The sequence below is a fragment of the Polypterus senegalus genome, chromosome 3 (genome assembly GCF_016835505.1).
Source record: "Polypterus senegalus isolate Bchr_013 chromosome 3, ASM1683550v1, whole genome shotgun sequence".
In the NCBI taxonomy this organism is placed as follows: domain Eukaryota; kingdom Metazoa; phylum Chordata; class Cladistia; order Polypteriformes; family Polypteridae; genus Polypterus; species Polypterus senegalus.
In genome coordinates, this window is record NC_053156.1 from 162076649 (window position 1) to 162095746 (window position 19098).

Here is a 19098-nt window from a genome sequence, read left to right on the forward strand (position 1 = left end):
CCACCCGGATCACTATTCCTGAGGTCCCGCCTCCCCCTCACCTTGGCCCACAGCCTGTCTCTCGAATTCGCATCAATAAATCAGTGCCGCAACCAATGAGAGAAGTCACAAAATCAACTGGAATGCTCATGCAAATTATAGAAAAAACCCCAATCTAAATCTGTTAAATAGTTCTCTCGCGAAAAGGGGACAGATATACATACAGACGTTGGATTTTATATATACAGTGATAATATATACTGTATGTGTGTGTGTGTGTGTGAAAAAAGAATTAAGTGTTAGATAATGCCTTACAAAGTAAGGGGATTACTTCCATCTATAAAAAATGTTTGGTTAATCAAAATGAGAGTGGATAAGAGCCCTAGTCCATTAACAAAACGTCCAAACCTCAGATAAAAAGACAAATGTGCTGTCTAAGAAGAACAAATGGAAGATTACATTGTTTTGAAAATGCGGAAAGAATGAGCAAATTTTAGTGAGTCAGTCACCCAAAGAAGTTACTACAGCATATGCTCCAGAAGCTTTTCTCAAAAGTCATCTTTGTCAGTTGCTCTGCATCAGTCAAAAGCCCAGAGAAGTGTGCTAATACATTTTCATCATTGTTTTAAAAGGACATACTGTACATACATAATGTGAAAAAGTCTTAGGGATTTGTGAAGAAACTGTGTAAATACCTTACTGCATTACTTTACTTTTTGCAAAAGGAATGTTGGAAACTATACAATACACTGTTTTCTGTTGACACACCAATCCAGCAGACATAAAACCATCTTAGACAACTATTTTTCTGGACTTTCTAAAGTAGGTTCTAAATAGATAGATATAAAGATTATTATGCTGTGCGATAAAAGTCAATAATTGAAAATCCTGCTGTACAATGAACACAATAGTACCAGAAAATGCATTATGTAGCAAAAGTGTTTCAGAACCGTAGCTCTTTGTTTATCAAAAACAGACACAGGGAAGAACAGATGTACTAACAGTATTTAAAAAGAACACAATGACACAAAAGAACACTTGCTACCCTGGGCTTACATACTGTATATAATTACTGTAAGTCTATCTACACATGGGACCAGCTTATCCACTTCACTGCCAAGAGCACACTTAATTTAATCAAGTTCACTCTTTCACCTCAGTTCAGTTTTTCTTTATGTAGTGCTTTTTAATGTTTGGTTTCACAGATATTCAAAATGAAAAAAAAAACAAAAAAAAAAAACAGACGGAAACTGTTAAGAGTAGAAAAAAATTCATAAAATACTAAATAAATGAGAAGGATATTTTAATACTTTACTGTAAGTAAATGTGGCCATGAATATATAAAATGGATGGAATCTGAGAACAGAATAAAAGATGAAAGATATAGGAAGCACAATAACAAATAATGTGGCTACATTAAGAGGTCCATTAGTAGCTTTATACGTAGTAAATTAAAGGAAATAATTAGCAATGTTATTCTAGATGTTAGTTTATGTGTAAATTTGTATGCCTATGGTTTTTATTCTCAAGGGACAAAGAGGGTACAGAGAGAACTAGCTTGAATTATGGTTGCTTATTTTTGGCTCCAGGTATAGAAAATTCAAGCCCAGTCACTGCCTGTATAAAAATTGCTGGATTTCCCCGTCTGTAATGGTCTTCTCTGGTTTCCTCCTACGCATCTCACAATGGTGTGTGTTAGATTGATTGGCCCATGGTGAATTAGTGGCTGTGTTCCATGATGGGATGGTACACCACCCAGGCTTGGTTTCTTCCTGTTACCCTGGAAAAAGGTAAACATGTTTAGAAAATGTCAGGAAAATGTTTGTAAAATCTGGTATTGGAAATAAATACTGAATAAATAAAGAATGTACAGAAAACAATATAAACTTCCAGAAATGGAGGCTGATCTCTCACATTTAAGAACCCGATCCTACTCATAGAAGAATCTGGCTGTTTTACAGTAGTGCAGCACGTCAGTGTTGTTCACCCAGTCCAGTCTAAGCCTCAGTTATTAATAGATCTGCACCACTTCCATCGAGTTCTCAATAATGGTAACTGATCTTAGGGGTTCTCTGGCACCTAAGAAGTAAATCACCAGTTTCAAAGATTGTTAATGTTTAATTCCATGTGATTCCCCATGCACCACATGACAAATCCTCCACCACCTTTTAATACTTCTCCAGTTGTGAATTGGATTTGAATTACATTTTTCTATCTTTCTCCTTTGACTTTATCTTGTTGATTTACACAAAATTACAGTTTTTTGTTTGCAGATTCCATTTCTAGAATTCAGTTTTAGTTTGCAATATGTTTTAAAGCAGTGAAAAATCTCCTCTGACTCGATTTTGTTTTTCTTCTTTGGTGCTGTCATTTTATAGGTTCTGTTCTTATTATTGCGAGGTTGCCATGACCTGTGATGTCATCAGGTCAGCTGTATAAAAGTCAGCACCACTCATGTCTGAGTGATCCAAAATATTTCCTTATGACCTAATGTGCAATTCTTTGTTTGTAAATACCTAGTTAAAGAACTTTTGTTGGTTTGAATTTTTGACAGTTGAGAATTTTGGTTTTAATTATGATTACAGTGCATTTTGATCTCCTGGTACTGAACTCTGCATGATTCTTTTTGATGACATATCATCTTTTGATCTTTCTATTTTTTGAAAGCTTAATTTTGCAGCAGGAACATTTGGCATTAAAAAAACAGGCGGATTTTGCATATGCTGTGGGCCAAATGAACTGCTAAATCTCTGATCTGGATCTTTTTTTAAGGAAAACCGTTTTTCCTGCCAGGTTTTCCATCTGTTAGAGTGTGCCCGTCCTTTGCCTTACTTGGCTCATATCCCCTAATCTAAACGTAACCTTTATTACCAATGTAGCCTACAATGGAGAACTCATCTGAGAACTTCTGCAGATTATGTTAATTGTGGTTATACTTTGGGAGAAAGTATCAGGGTTGATGGGGTTGCCGTGTTGCTGATTACCATCTTCAAGAGAAAGCCCTGGAGCCACAGAAACTGTCATCAGTCAGTTGAAAAGGCCTTGATTCGGCACACCATGGCGGAAGCTACCTGCATCACTTTAAGGTTTTTCTCTAACTGGAGAGGATGAAGAGTAGTAAAGGCACTGGAAAAATCAAAGAATATGATCCTGACCATGGTAACAGGTTTGTCCATCTGGAAATACACTCTGTAGAGCATGTCAGAACAAATGGGAGCTGAGTTTATATCATTTGCCCTGCTGAATTGCTCTTGTAACTGTTAATGTTTCTAATCACACACCACACCTCTTTAACACTGTCCTGTTGTAATATTCACTCCAGTTTGTCCAAGTAGTAATTTTTACACCTTTCCTAGTCTCTCTCTCTCTCTCTCTGTACCCTCTTGATTTCCTCCTTATATCCAGTCCTGAAGACTTTCTTCTGTTTGTTCAATAGGTTATTCAAGTCCTTTTGTCCTCCAATATTTTCTAATTAGGAAACAACACACTGTCCTTTTAGGAATACGATATTCACATAGGTGTTAATGTGATATGTAACATGGTGTTTGTAAGTCTCTCAATGTCCTCATTATTTGCCATCAGAGTTTATCCCAGTTTGCTACCTCCAGTCAATAGCTTTCTTAGCCTCTTGTATCTACTTTCTCACAGTTCTTTTAATAATGAACAGTTGTTCAACAGTAGATTTATATTTGTTGATCAGATGTAGTAAGCTGTGGTGAGGTGTATATGTAAGGCAAAAATACTGATTTGCTTGGTCTTTTCACATTATCAAAAAGCACATTCAGTAGTAGCATTTCTTCTATTCTTGTGCACACTATACATAACGAACAGTTGTTAAGGAGAAAAATTAACTTGATTAAATTTCCAAAAACATTTGTAGCAAATCAGTTGACAACAAAGTATATTGTCTCTGTTGTAACATCAGCCTAGGGTGGGACATACACAAGCAGAATTACAGATTTCAGGAAACAGTTACCTATCACTTGCTATAAATGACAGAGCCATTGGGATGACAGATTTAAACTTCTGTGCACTGTGCTTCCACCATTCCTTAAGTGGGACAATAACATCACATGTAGTATTAAGAAAACCCATCAGAGAATGTTCTTTTTGTGTCAGCAGAGAAATTCAATCTCCCTTAGGCAATACCGGTCTAATTCTACACAACCATCATCAAGTCCATTCTGACATCATCTATGACTGTCTGGTTTGGTGCTGCCTTTGTTCAGGCTATGGCCAATCTTCAGCACATCATTAGAGCCTGAGAGAAGATCATAGGCACTATCTTACCACACACTGAAGTCCTACATTATATGAGTCCAGGGTACAGAAGAGGGGCACAAAGATCATTGCTGATCCCACTCACCCAGGGCATCTCCTTCTGGCAAATGTCACCTGAACAGTTTTATACCATGTGCAGTTATTCTGACTAATCAGTCTGAACATCTACTCAGTATCTGTGTATATCTGCACACAAGACTGCCTGGACATATTAATCCTACTAGCTCTTTCTTTTTTGTATTGCCATTTTATATTTCATCTGTTCATAGCTATCTTTTGTATTCTGTGTTGTCCTTGTATGTTCCACTAATACTGTCAACACAATGTCCCAGTTCAAATTAGGGTACCTGGCCAATAAAGTGAATTCTGATTCTGAAAACAGTAAAGTGTGAAAATGTCTGGGGCAGGTGATATGGCCTCAGCCCAACAATAAATATCTTCACATTCAGAGTACAAACCTGCACATTAACAATGATGTGTCTCAGATTACTCTAGCTATCATTCACAAAAATAGCGAATTCTCCACCTTCTATGTTGATTCCTCTGGCGTTTCTGTTTGAGAATAAAATGTGAAACCCACTTAGTGCCACCACAGAATCAGGAGGTTCAGCTTTCAGCCAAATTTCTGCAGAAAACTAGAAGTCACATATGTATTCCCCAGAAGACCTGTTCAGCACCAAAATCTCATCCATCTTGTTTGACAGACGCTACATGGCCCACAATAACAGAGCAGAGGAAAGCTTAACTTTTTAATACTGTTCCATAGACAAACTCTTTCTTCTTTCTTGTTTGGTGCCACTTCAGCAGATTTTCCTGTTTAAACATCTGCTGCTTTGTACGCAAGTCAATTCTTGGATGAGACAATTAAAAGAAAATTGCAGATGGAAGGAGAAGGTTAGCAGGAAAAAGTGAGTAAAAAAACAAGAATTTTTAGTAGAAATAGTAGTATTGCCAGCAAGGTATCCTGTAAATGTCACCAGCTGTGAAACGTCTCAAGCCATGCAGTTTCATTTCATTTTTATTGTTATTTAAACCTCCAAATGTTGTACTTCACATATGACCACTCTATTAGCCATACCACTCTTTTCCTCTTATGGCCTGCCACATTCCTATCCTAAATATTTTGCTACTTTACACAAGCAGATTTCTTCTTTTGAATCTTTTCCTGCTTACTAAGGAAAAGAGCAACTGTACACATTCAACTGGCACAGCATGGGCACTCCAGACATATACTGTACAGCAAAGCTGCCAGTATTAAATTAACATTTAAAGTACATACAGTATATGTGAAAGCAACAATTCCATCAATACACTTTTAAGGGTTACTTTAACACTTAAATTTCTTGAACAATGATAATTTCTGTGTAGGTCAGCTGGCTACCCAACACCTCTCTCGGTATTCCACAGTGTACTAAAGTGCTTTCTTTTTGCTCTTTAATGGTCAACTAGTACAAAATACATTTTGTCTTTATTTATACATATACTGTATGTGGCCAAATGTGGATAGCTCCCAAATGACCATCATATTTGCATGTGAATTACAGAGAAAAGACTCAGGAATGAAATGCCTGGCCAGGACGCCCTTCACCACATCTGCCAGGGGGACAAGGGTGGGAAGCCCAGTACAGTAAAACCTCGGTTCACGACCATAATTCGTTCCAAAACTCTGGTCGTAAATCGATTTGGTTCTGAACCGAAGTAATTTCCCCCATAGGATTGTATGTAATGTCACACACATGCGCATGGGAGGCAGCTAAAGGGCTTGAGTGAAGGCAGTTCTGAGGCATGCCGGGATGTGGCAGAGTGCACTGACTCTTTTTCTCACTTCCCTGTAGACCATTCCTGGGAGACTCCACCTGGCTCTCTTGACATCACTTCCGGGACCGAACCAATGGAAACAGACCTTACCAGCTCCGGCCCCCCTGATGTCACGTCCGGGCCTGATCCAATGAGTGATGAACACGTGCCCGATCCTTATGACCTCACTTCCTGTCTTTCCCTTTAAAAGCCTGCCCTTTTTCCCTTTTTCCTCAGTCTCGTTCTGGACTCAGTTGGATGCACATTAGTGCTGTATCTATACTAATAAAAGGCAAAGCCCTCACTCACTCACTCACTCACTCACTGACTCACTCACTCACTGACTCATCACTAATTCTCCAACTTCCCGTGTGGGTGGAAGGCTGAAATTTGGCAGGTTCATTCCTTACAGCTTCCTTACAAAAGTTGAGCAGGTTTTATATCGAAATTCTACGCGTAATGGTCATAACTGGAAGCAGTTTTTCTCCATTTACTGTAATGGAGATGAGCTTCAACGCCGTGGGCGGAGTTTCGTGTGACATCATCACGCCTCCCACGTAATCACGCAGTACATAGAAAACCAGGAAGACCTCAAAAAAGCGCTCAAGAAAACATGCATTATATAATTGAGAAGGCAGCGAAACAATAAGAAGCGAGCGAGTGACATATACAACTATATTCATGAGTTCTGCTACTTCGGAAACAAAGCACGATGTAAACCTACACTTTAAATTAAGTTCATAGACAGGCTGCCGCTGGCGTTTGTAATTTAGTGCCTGCCCATATAAGGCCGTCCGTCAGCGGCAATCCAATAGCAAACTGCCACGGGTAAATATTCACGGGTGAAGGACTGTGCTTATGGAGAGGAAGATGAGATGGTCAGGGTGGTGTTTGACACAAACTCAGCGAAACTGCGAGAGAAAGTTTTAAGTGCCAGGACTAAGGTAACATTAAATAAAGCTATGGACATAGCACGAGATGGCACCAGCACAGCTGGGAACCTTCGATGCAAGTACACCGAGTGGCTCACGGAACTGACGCAGTGCACAGATAAAAGCAACAGTTCCAAAGAGCTGAACAAAACCGAATTACACAATTGAAAAGGCAGCAAAAATATGAAGCGTCTGATAAGCATATTCATAAATGCAGCTACTGTGGAAACAAAGCACACGGTGGAAAAAGTTAATGTCCCGCTAAAGGAAGACAGTGTAAAAACCCGTGCATGCAGTGTGTCAGGTCTCAGATAAAGAAGAAGACGAGCTGTTTATTGATGCAGTAAGAAACGAATCGATGAATGAAACCTGTCATCTTTACAACGATTGACAAACACGGAATGTAACTTGAACACAACACATCCTACAAATACGAACCTGATTGAAAGAAATAATGATAATCAAATCCTTGATGACAGCAACACTCAGTAACACTCACAAAACAAATACTGTATATTGACAGTCATGTTACGTTATTTTTAAAATGTTCCCTTTTCTTTTCTACCTTTTTAACACTACTACTCTCGCTGCGATACGCTGGTATATATATATGTATATATATATATATCCCGCTCTACATACTCGAATAATGGATACTTTATTCGCCATCAATGATTGTTTTGGTAAAGCCATACTCAGTGTATTCATTAGATGAACGGTAAAAAGTAAGAGCGAGGGAGGATGACTCATTGAGGCATGCAGGCTGTAGTCTTGCGCCAACTCTATCTGAATTGCGATCACATTTGAAAAATATATCTTTTCAAGTTCTATTTAGTCCATATGTGTCAAACTCAAGGGCAGGGGCCACATCCGCCCGGCGTAATTATATCCGCCCGAGATCATTTTATATACTGTATTATTGTTATTAATGGCCCGGTATATGAAGCGCTGGTAACACAATAAACTACAGATCCCATAATGCAGCGCTTCAGCTGCCTTGCCAACACTTACGCGTTAATCAAGTCTACCTTATGATGCTGCAAGTTATTGCGGCTAGAGTTATTAGCACTGAGTTTGCACGGCGCTTTGGTGACTTTGAAGAACAAAAAAAGTCAGTCTACATGCGGCTCGAACCTTGTGCATGTTTGGTAGCACATATCTGTGTGAGAAGCTCTTCTCAGTGATAAAGACTAACAAAACAGCACACAGGAGTCGCCTCACTGATGAGCACCTGCAATCCATCCTGAGAATCTCCACAACACAGAACCTCACACCAAACAGAAACGAACTTGTGGCCAAAAAGAGATGCCAGGCGTCCAGCTCTAAAATGACATATGAGCAAAGACAACTGAATGATTTGATTTGTTATTGCACGTAAGAGCGGAGTCAACCGTTTTAACAAACAGCGTATTGCACTGATACTGAAATAGCTGTGTGTGTATATATGTAGATATGTATGTATATGTATATATATGTTTATATATGTGTGTGTGTATGTATGTATATATATATATGTATTTGTGTGTATATATGTGTGTGTATGTATGTATATGTGTGTGTATATATATATATATATATATATATATATATATATATATATATATATATATATATATATATATATATATATATATATATATATATATATATATATGACAACAACACTCATCACTCACAACAGTGACAAAACAATTACATTGACAATCAGGTTACGTTATTTTCAAAATGTTTCCTTTTCTTTTCATTGCTTCTTTAACACACTACTTCTCCGCTGCGAAGCGCGGGTATTTTGCTAGTATTTGATAAAAACGACTTTGCAGCCAGGATACCATATTATACAGGTGGCTGCCCCAAACCTTTATCTGTCTATGTCTCGTTTTTGTGACAGTAATTACAATTAATCCGTTCCAGACGCGTTTGAACTGTATGTAAATATATTTTTTAAAAGATTTCTAAGCACAAATATAGTTAATCATACCATAGAATGCACAGTGTAATAGTAAACTAAATGTAAAGACATTGAATAACACTGAGAAAACCTTGAACAACAGCGCTACAAACCACTCACTAAAAACACCTTTTTTTTAATGAGTTTTAAGCACAGGGAAAAAATGAACATTTGAAAAATCCATAATTTAATAAACCACCAAGAAAAGTAACATTGCAACAATGTGCGCTATGAACCGATCGCTGTAAACAGAAATGAAGTGGAGGTTAAAATCCAATAGATAAAGTCTTCATTAAATACAACAAGGTTAAAACAATGCTCAGATCTGTCTCTTTAAAAATAAGCCTGGTGCATTCTTTAACTGCCTTCTCTGCCTTATGCGTCCAGCAGTCTCTCTCTCACTTGCTTGTGCGCGTGTGTTACTCTCGTTTGCGAATGCCTCTGTGTGTGTCTCTCTCATTCGCGCGCACATCTGTGTGTGTGTGTCTCCCTCGTGCACGTCTATGTGTGTGTGTCTCTCGTGCGCGTGTGTCTGTGTGTGTGTGTCTCTCTCTTTCCCTCGCTTGCTTGCTGCACAGAGAATGCACAGGGAGAGACTGAACACGTGCAGAAATCGTCGGCGCGCACAAGCCGCAAGGGAAACTGGCTTGTTTGTATACCGAGTGTGTGGTCGTGAACAGATGCAAAAGTTTGGCGAACTTTTTGGTCGTAAACCGATTTGTACGTGTTCCGAGACGTTCGTGAACCGAGGTTCCACTGGATCTCCCCCTGGATGCTAGATGGCAGCCACCCTGGGTTGCAGCGGTGCCTCGGACTCCCCCAGGGCTTCATGGGGGTTGGAATTCTGTGCAGCTCTGTGGAGTTACACAGGTGCCGCCAGGGGGTGCTGCAGTAGGCGCTGCTGGCTCCTTTTTTTTATACTTTATTAATCCCGCAGGAAATTACTTGGTTTTCGCATAACCCTTGGGGGTCAGAGCGCAGGTTCAGCCATTGTATAGCGCCCCTGGAGCAATTGAAGGTTAAGGGCCTTGCTCAAGGGCCCAGCAGAGTAGCATCTCTTTGGGCACTGGTTTCGTCTTACCCGGAACTGCAGGTGGATGTTGCCAGTCAAGCACCTGGAGCACTTCCGGGTACCCAATAAAAGGGAGCCAGCGACCACCACTCAGCGGAGTGGAAGAAAGAGAGGAGTGTGGTGTTTTGGTATTGTGCTTGGGACTGTGTTGTGCCTGTGGGGTTTACGGGGAAGACGTGCCCCACAGGTGAAGAAAGTAAAAGTTTCTTTCTTTTATACACGTGCCTCCCATATCAATCTGTGTCAGGTCGGGTGCAATATAGCACCTTTCTTACAATATAAATGTCCAGTTGGGTCATGAGTTAAGAACATATCCAAGCAGAACTGGGGAAAGAAATACATTAACCCAAATGAACACAGTGTCACCAACAAACATCACAATCAGAATGCATATCCTGTACATAAATCAATGCTATTATTTTATTAGAATTAACTTTTTTGTAATTTTATCTAGAATTAGATTACCTGAATATATTATTAAGATGAAGCTAACACTTGCACTGTCACTGCTTCAGTGACCTGAGTTGGATTCTCAGCCTGCTTGGCTCTATTTAAGTGTGGGTTCTCCGGCAGCTTTGGTTTTCCTCCCACATCTTAAAGAACTGCATGCTAGGTTGATACATACTGTAAGTAACTGTAATTCAGTCTAGAATAAGTGATTGGTGGTGGCAATGGTGCGTGTGTTTTAGTAAGAGACCTTGTGACAGACTGGCACCCCATCTAGAGCTGGCTTCTGCCTTAAACCATGTACTCCAGAGTTTCCCATCATATCTTCTGATTTTCCTCTCTCATCCGGAAGGATGTGCATTTTATATTAACTGGTGAGTGTGTGAGGTGGTTCTGCAATAGGCTGGTGTCACCTCGTAGGTTAATTCCTGGCTAGTGCCCACTGCTGTCAGGATATCATTTTTTACCATGAAACTGTCCAAAAAAGGCACTGTACTGGCCTCTCTGGGACATAATGACTTACATAGTCCTAAAAATAGTTGCTTTATCAGCCTGGCCACCCTGTTTAATTGCAAATCAACCAAAAAAAAAAAAGCAATAAAATGTCAAAGAAATAAGCAGGCATTTGGGGGGCACAGTAGCACAAAATAACTGACTAGCTAGCCAATTCTGTTCTATTTCAACTGGTCTGAGTGGGGAGCGTCATCCTGTCAAAGGCTTGGATCACAAGTGAGACATCTCTTTCTAGTGACAGCCATTTTTATATGCTTTGGAAGGAGGAGGAGACAAGACATGTGCAACGTGCCACCTCTCATCCTGGTATCTTAATGCATACCTGATCGGAGTCAGCAAGGTGATCCATTGACACCAGCTACATTCTTTTGTTGTGGTTAACAAGAACAAATGCCTTTAAACTGTACCTTAGCTTATTAACCCTGTTTTCCATGTTCACTCCACAATACTCACCCCTGGACACAATTGCACTGGCAGGCTGCACACTGCTAACACCACAGCTCACGGTCTGTTGCCAGGTTTCCACCACTGAAAGGACAAACAAAAACATATCTCTGTTTTCTTACAGGACGAGGCAAGAAGATTCCTTAATCCCTCGGTGATTGCTAGTGTCAGTAAACAGAAGTAAGTTTCAGTAAGATAATACATTTCAATTATCTAAACCTACTGCATGGTAAATTGCAGAGAAATCAGTCATATCAATAACTAGATGCTAAAATGGATGAAAACATACAACCTGAATAATTAAAATTAATGTCATACAGCGAGCTGCCTATCATATACTTTAACATGAGCAAGTCAGTGAGTGCTGTTGGTGGCAAGAGCCAAAAAATCAAAAAAGATTTTAGAGATGGCAAGTTATAGAAGGAAAGAGAAAGTGAAAAATCCTCTTAAGGACAATGAACCCCACAACTAGCTCTGTGTCCAAAGAACCCAAAAAGAGCGTGAAATACTTTTACACTCTCTCTTTATACAGGGTCATGGGGGCTGCTCATGTACCAGTTATGGAAACAAAGCAACACTTGCATTATGTTAAAACCTGAACAACTGATAACTTATTAATAGTCATGTTGCTTGTATTAAATATTTCTACACAGCTAAAACAATGACAAACTAACATAAGGTCTCAATCACTTATCTTATAACTTCTTCAAGCCAATACATACTATTTTATCTTAAATGTAAAACTTGAGCATTCTTTGCTTTAGGATGATTTGGATACTTGCACATATCCCATCATCTTATTCATCAGTCTTTTTGGATACATCCCATCAGCCCTCAGAGTGCTTTCTCCCAAGAAAACAGTTACTTATCCCTAGGGGCTCTTCTATCTACGTAAAAACTGCATCTGTATCTAAATAATGCTATATTCTTATATTAATACGCCACACAGATTAAATATTGTAATACTTACTACCATGTGTTGTGTAAAGAATTATTTTAACTCCAATACACAGCCCCTCCATGTCATCTTGAACTGGTTTAAGCCCTTTTAAGAATGCTATGTTATTTTTGTAACTACTGCTTTTAGTATTTAATACTGTAAAACAGAGTCATTTGTGTAAAACTGCAGCAGTAAAAGTCTGCATGCAAAAAAATGTTTTGTTACAAGTGTGTACACAGCATGCGAAAGAAGTTGGTCATTGACCGAATAAAACAAGAACATAAATTAAATAAAGAAAGTTAGTCCAAGCTGTTTAAATTAAAAGTATTCATTTAATAGCAGCAATTTTAAAAGGCAGAACGAAACTCTTAAGGCTATATTTTCCAGAATGCTATCAAGAGGACGGTATAAAGCAGGCTGGTTTTACTCAACATATCTTTATATCACATAATTGTCCCTTTGGACTTTTCCTGGAGAAATGGAAATGTCATGATCTGTGCAATATTTAATTAGGAAAATGAAGTCAAGAATGAAAATATTTAGGCGATTTGCTATGGGAAATAGTACAAAGATTAATGACAAGGATCCTCCAAAACCAATAGAACATACTGAACCAATAGTTACATCATTTAAGCTGTTCAATGGCTTTACATATAGTAAAAAATATTCACATAACTGTTTAAAATACTAACTTTTATTTTTATAAAATTATTCTTTATTGTCCATATATTAACTTATTTACAACTGCCCTGCACATCCAGTGTATATTCTAGAGAGGGACAAATATTACATACCTCAGAATCAATAGCTGTTCGTTACCGGAACAGCAGTGTTTTTTATTTGTGATCTTTAAGAAGTTAGGAGGTTGGAGGTGACTGCCGGTTTTTATGTTAACCAGTTTATAACAAGCATAGATTATCATTTTCATTTTAAGTACTTTAATTTGAATTAAATTGAAGAGAAAAAGAGGAAGGTCTAAGAGAAGGTTTATGGATGTGGTGAGAGAAGGCATGCAGGTGATGGGCATAACAGAACAAGATGCAGATGACAGAAAGATATGGAAGAAGATGATCCGCTGTGGCAACCCCTAACAGGAGCAGGCGAAAGAAGAAGAAGAATTTGATGCTTCATTTCTATACTTGAGTTTCAGGTGCTCCTTGTGTGGAGGTCACCTCATATCTGTGTGACTATGATCTGAGTACTCTGAAATCCACCATAGTCCAAAGACTGGCATGTTAGGAGAACTGCAGATGCTATACTGACCCTGGTGTGTGTATGTTGGATTGCACTTGCCTTGTTCCCAAAGCTTGCTGAAATACAGTTCAGTGTCCTCTTGACCCTGCTCTGTACAAGTGGATTTAAAAAATGGAAAGCTGGCTGGATGGATGGATTTCTATACTCAATTTCTATAGTCTGAAATATGCTAGAGTGAGTTAATTGTTTTCCTATAAAATTTCCTAAAGATTTTAATTATGTCTTTTACTACCAGTTTATCTGTTACACCTGCTTCCTTGTTTTTATTTTTATTTACTTGATTTCCACCCTTAATGGTCTTTTTTACAAATCAGAAGACGTAGTTGGCCTAGAGCATCATGGCTCATTTAGCATAAGTTCCTTCTGTGTAGAATTATTCGGAAATGGCCTTCTATTTATTTGTGGAAGCTGCTGTTTGTGTAACTAGATATCTGGAAGCTGGAGTCAACCCTGTGTAAAGAAGGAGACATGAAGACATGCAAAAGTTTGAAGGTTCAACAGAAAAACCCAGTTTATTGCTGATTGGTATAAGATGAATGAAGAATTTCTGGGCAAAATTAATTTCATCTTCAGCATGTTGGTCAAAACATAACTGATGCCATTATTACATTTTGGGCCATCTTTATCTTCCGGAGACCTGAAGAGTCAGGTTGTAGGAGGAGCTGAATTGGGGTCACTGTTCTTTGTCCTGGTCATTACATTTCTGGCAGGAGATGAACAGGAAAAATTTGTGAGCTTCTGTGTGACCTTCAAATTCTTCTCCTGTGTTCCCTCAAAATCAGCCCCTATATGGTCTTCAGTACAGTCGCACATAGGAGACTTGCCAGCAACACAAACAATGCGGGAAGCACATGGCAAGTCTGCTAACATATATAGACACATACAATACCACCAACACTAAATAATACCAAGTTGCGCGATTGAGAAAATGGAAATAAGAAGTGTGTCAGGTAAGCTAATCTGTGTTTTCTGTTAACTGACATGAAGTTATTTACTTTAAACACATTCTTGTTTATCATGGCCCAAAGCAGTGACAATATCTTGCATGTTGGATGTACATGCATATGAGAATTTCATTTTATACATCCAAAAGTTATACAAATAATGCACTCACACTAAATTATTTAACATAAAATGAACTGTTGTCAAGCCAAGTGATGTAGTATGGATGACTTTAGTGTGTGGAATGAGAATTCAGTGAATATCCACTCAGACACAGGGTTAATATTCAGACTCTACTCAGGAAATAACGGAACACTTTCTATTATTTATTTTTATATTCACCTTACTTTGCAATATATTCATATTTCACCTTTATATTTTGTGATTTACTGTCATTGCACCATTGATTTTGGGAAATGTGAATGGAGAATAGTATTGACTTAGCCTGGATATCTGGTTTGGAAGTGTAATAGCCAGCTAAAGTATTTCAAGCTATTCGTTACAAATAGAAGTAAAATATTTTATCCCATGTTCTTGTTACTATCCGTCTTCTTCTTCTTTCGGGCTGCTCCCATTAGAGGTTGCCACAGTGGATCATCTTCTTCCATATCTTCCTGTCCTCTGCATCTTGTTCTGTTACACCCATCACCTGCATGTCCTCTCTTACCACATCCATAAAGCTTCACTTAGGCCTTCCTGTTTTCCTCCTCCTCCTCTATCCTTAACATCATTTTCCCAATATACCCAGCATCTCTCCTCTGCACATGTCCAAACCAACGCAGTCTCACCTCTCTGACTTTGTCTCCCAACCGTCCAATTTGAGCTGACCCTCAAATGTACTCATTTCTAGTCCTATCCATCCTCGTCACACCCAGTGCAAATCTTAGCATCTTTAACTCTGCTACTTCCAGCTCCGACTCCTGCTTTCTGGTCAGTGCCACCATCTCCAACCCATATAACATAGCTGGTCTCACTACCGTCCTGTAGACCTTCCCTTTCATTCTTGCTGATACCCGTTAGTCACAAATCACTCCTGACACTCAGGAATATATGAGACTACTTAAATGATACTCATACTAGGCATTTTGTTTCATTATAAGTTTAAAGTTTTGGCTTTGGTTCTTCCCAGGGAACTTCCTTCCATGTCTTTCTTGTCTCTGCTCTTCTGGCTGTTTTTTTTGCATGGGCTATGTCCTCTCAGGTTTTTAAAAGTGTCACCGTCTCCAACCAATATAACATCGCTGATCTCACTACTACCCTGTAGACCTTCCCTTTCACTCTTGCTGATACCTGTCTGTCACAAATTACTCCAGATACTCTTCTCCACCCATTTCACCGTGCCTGCACTCTCTTTTTCACCTCTCTTCCACAATCCACATTACTCTGTACTGTTGATCTCAAGTATTTAAACTTATCCACCTTCGCCAACTCTACTCCCTGCATTCTCATCATTTCACTTACCTCCCTCTCATTTACACACATGTATTCTGTGTTGTTCCTACTGACCTTCATTCATCTTCTCTCTAGATATCTCCACCTCTCCAGAGTCTCCTTAACCTGCTTCCTACAATCGCTACAGATCACAATGTCATCAGCAAACATCAAAGTCCACGGGGACTCCTGTCTAATCTTGTGTGTCAACCTGTCCATCACCATTGCAAATAAGAAAAGGCTTAGAGCTGATCCCTGATGTAATCCCACATCCACCTTGAATGCATCCGTCACTCCTACCACAGACATCACCACTGTCATCCTTCCCTCATACATATTCTGTACAACTCTTACATACTTCTCTGCCACTCCCGACTTCCTCATGCAATACCACAGCTCCTCTCGAGGCACCCTGTCATATGCTTTCTCCAGGTCCACAAAAACGTAATGCAACTCCTTCTGGCCTTCTCTAAACTTCTCCATCAACATCATCAGAGCAAACATTGCATCTGTGGTGCTCTTTCTTGGCATTAAACCATACTGCTGCTCATTAATCATCACCTCACTTCTTAACCTAGCTTCCACTACTCTTTCCCATAACTTCATCCTGTGGCTCATCAATTTTATTCCCCCTGTAGTTACTGCAATCCTGCACATCACCCTTATTCTTAAATATCAGCAACAGTACACTTCTTCTCCACTCCTCAGGCATCCTCTCACTTTCCAAGAGTCCATTAAACAATCTGGTTAAATACTCCACTGCCATCTCTCCTAAACACTTCATGTCAGTGCAACCGGGCGATAGTCATTCAGACAGGAGACCACTGGTTTCTTTGGGACAGGAATGATGGTGAATGCCTTGAAGGAAGTGGGGACCACCGACTGCCTCAGGGAGAGATTGAAGATGTTGGTGAACACACCTGCTAACTGGTCAGCACACGCCCTGAGGGCACGGCTTGGGATGCCATCTGGTCCCGGAGCTTTGAGAGGATTGACCTTTTTGAAGGACCTTCTCACGTTAGACGTTTCAAGGATCAGAGTGACCGACTCACTGCCCCCTTGAGGATATAGCACCTGTTCTTTGTTGGCTGCATCAAAACGAGCATAGAAGGTGTTGAGCTCGTCTGCAAGAGATGCAGTGGGCTGAACACTGACTGTGTTTTTCTTTTTATAGCCAGTGATACAGCACAGTCCATTCCACAGGCGCTTGGTGTCAGAGATGTGGTAGCTTGACTCCACTTTGTCCCCGTAGTCCCGTTTGGCCTTCTTGATGGACCTCCGTAGGTTGTATCTGGCTGCGTTTTATGCATCTGAGTCCCCTGAGCCAAGGGCAGAGGTCCGTGCCTTGAGCTTAGCCCGAATCTCCCCAATTACCCAGGGTTTCTGGTTAGTATATATGCAAATGGAGGTTTTAGTGACAACATTGTCAATGCACTTGCTGATATATCTTGTGACAAAGTCTGTGAATTCATTGATGTTGCCATCAGCTGCATCATCAAACGTCTACCAATCATTTGTTTCAAAGCAGTACTGTAAGAACCCCTTAGCCTCACTGTCCCATTTGTAGATGTCCCTGTAAACCGGTTTTTCCTGTTTAAGTCTTTGTTTATATGCGGGCAGCAGCAATATAGAGCAATGGTCTGCTTTTCCAAAAGCTGGTCGAGGGAGGGGTTTGTAGGAGTCCTTGAATAAGGTGTAACAATGATCCAGTGTTTGATCACCTCTTGTGGAGGGAGAGATGTGCTAATAGTATTTAGGGAGAACTTTCTTCATGTTTGCTCTGTTAAATTCTCCCAACATAATAAATACTGCTTCTGGGTTAGCATTCTCTAGTCCACTGATAACATCATACAGTTCATCCATAGTCGAAGCTTTATCAGCTTGTGAGGGGATGTAAACAACTGAAAGGAGAAATGAACTGAACTCCCTCGGGAGGTAAAAGGGTCTAATTTTAATGGTCAGCAGCTCGAGAACCGGTGAGAAGTGTGTTTTTAAGACACACACATCCATAGCCCACGAAGAGTTAACCATAAAGTACACCCCCCCTCCCCTCGACTTGCCTGAGTCCTTCGTTCTGTCTCCCCAATAAACTGTGAACCCGTCTGGTATGATTGCGCAGTCGGGTACGCTAGGCTCCAACCACTTCTCTGAGAACGCCAAAACGCAGCAGTTCGTGATGTCTTTTTGGTACTTTATCCGTGCACATAGCTCATCTAATTTGTTGTCCAGAGACTGGATGTTACGAGCAGGATGCTGAGCAGAGGAGGCTTGTTGTTTCTCTGTCGGGTTCGGCACAGAACTCCAGCGCGTTTCCCCCTCTTTGTTTTCCTTTGGCGTCGCGCAAGTAAGCAAAAAACTCCAGGCAGTATAGTGTCCGTGATATCAAAAACTGTTGTAAAATCCGAACTGGCTGATGAACGTAACTCCAAGAGTGTTTTCCAGTCATACTGAAAGTGTGATAAAGTAGTACACACAAAGAGGGTGAGTAGTAAGAAAATAAATAATAACTTTTTGCTGAGATGACTCGGAGCTCTCGTCAGTGCAGCCATCTTACAGCGCAGCAAGGCTGAACTTATCCACCTTCGCCAACTCTACTCCCTGCATTCTCATCATTTCACTTACCTCCCTCTCATTTACACACATGTATTCTGTGTTGTTCCTACTGACCTTCATTCATCTTCTCTCTAGAGCATATCTCCACCTCTCCAGAGTCTCCTTAACCTGCTTCCTACAATCGCTACAGATCACAATGTCATCAGCAAACATCAAAGTCCACGGGGACTCCTGTCTAATCTTGTGTGTCAACCTGTCCATCACCATTGCAAATAAGAAAAGGCTTAGAGCTGATCCCTGATGTAATCCCACATCCACCTTGAATGCATCCGTCACTCCTACCACAGACATCACCACTGTCATCCTTCCCTCATACATATTCTGTACAACTCTTACATACTTCTCTGCCACTCCCGACTTCCTCATGCAATACCACAGCTCCTCTCGAGGCACCCTGTCATATGCTTTCTCCAGGTCCACAAAAACGTAATGCAACTCCTTCTGGCCTTCTCTAAACTTCTCCATCAACATCCTCAGAGCAAACATTGCATCTGTGGTGCTCTTT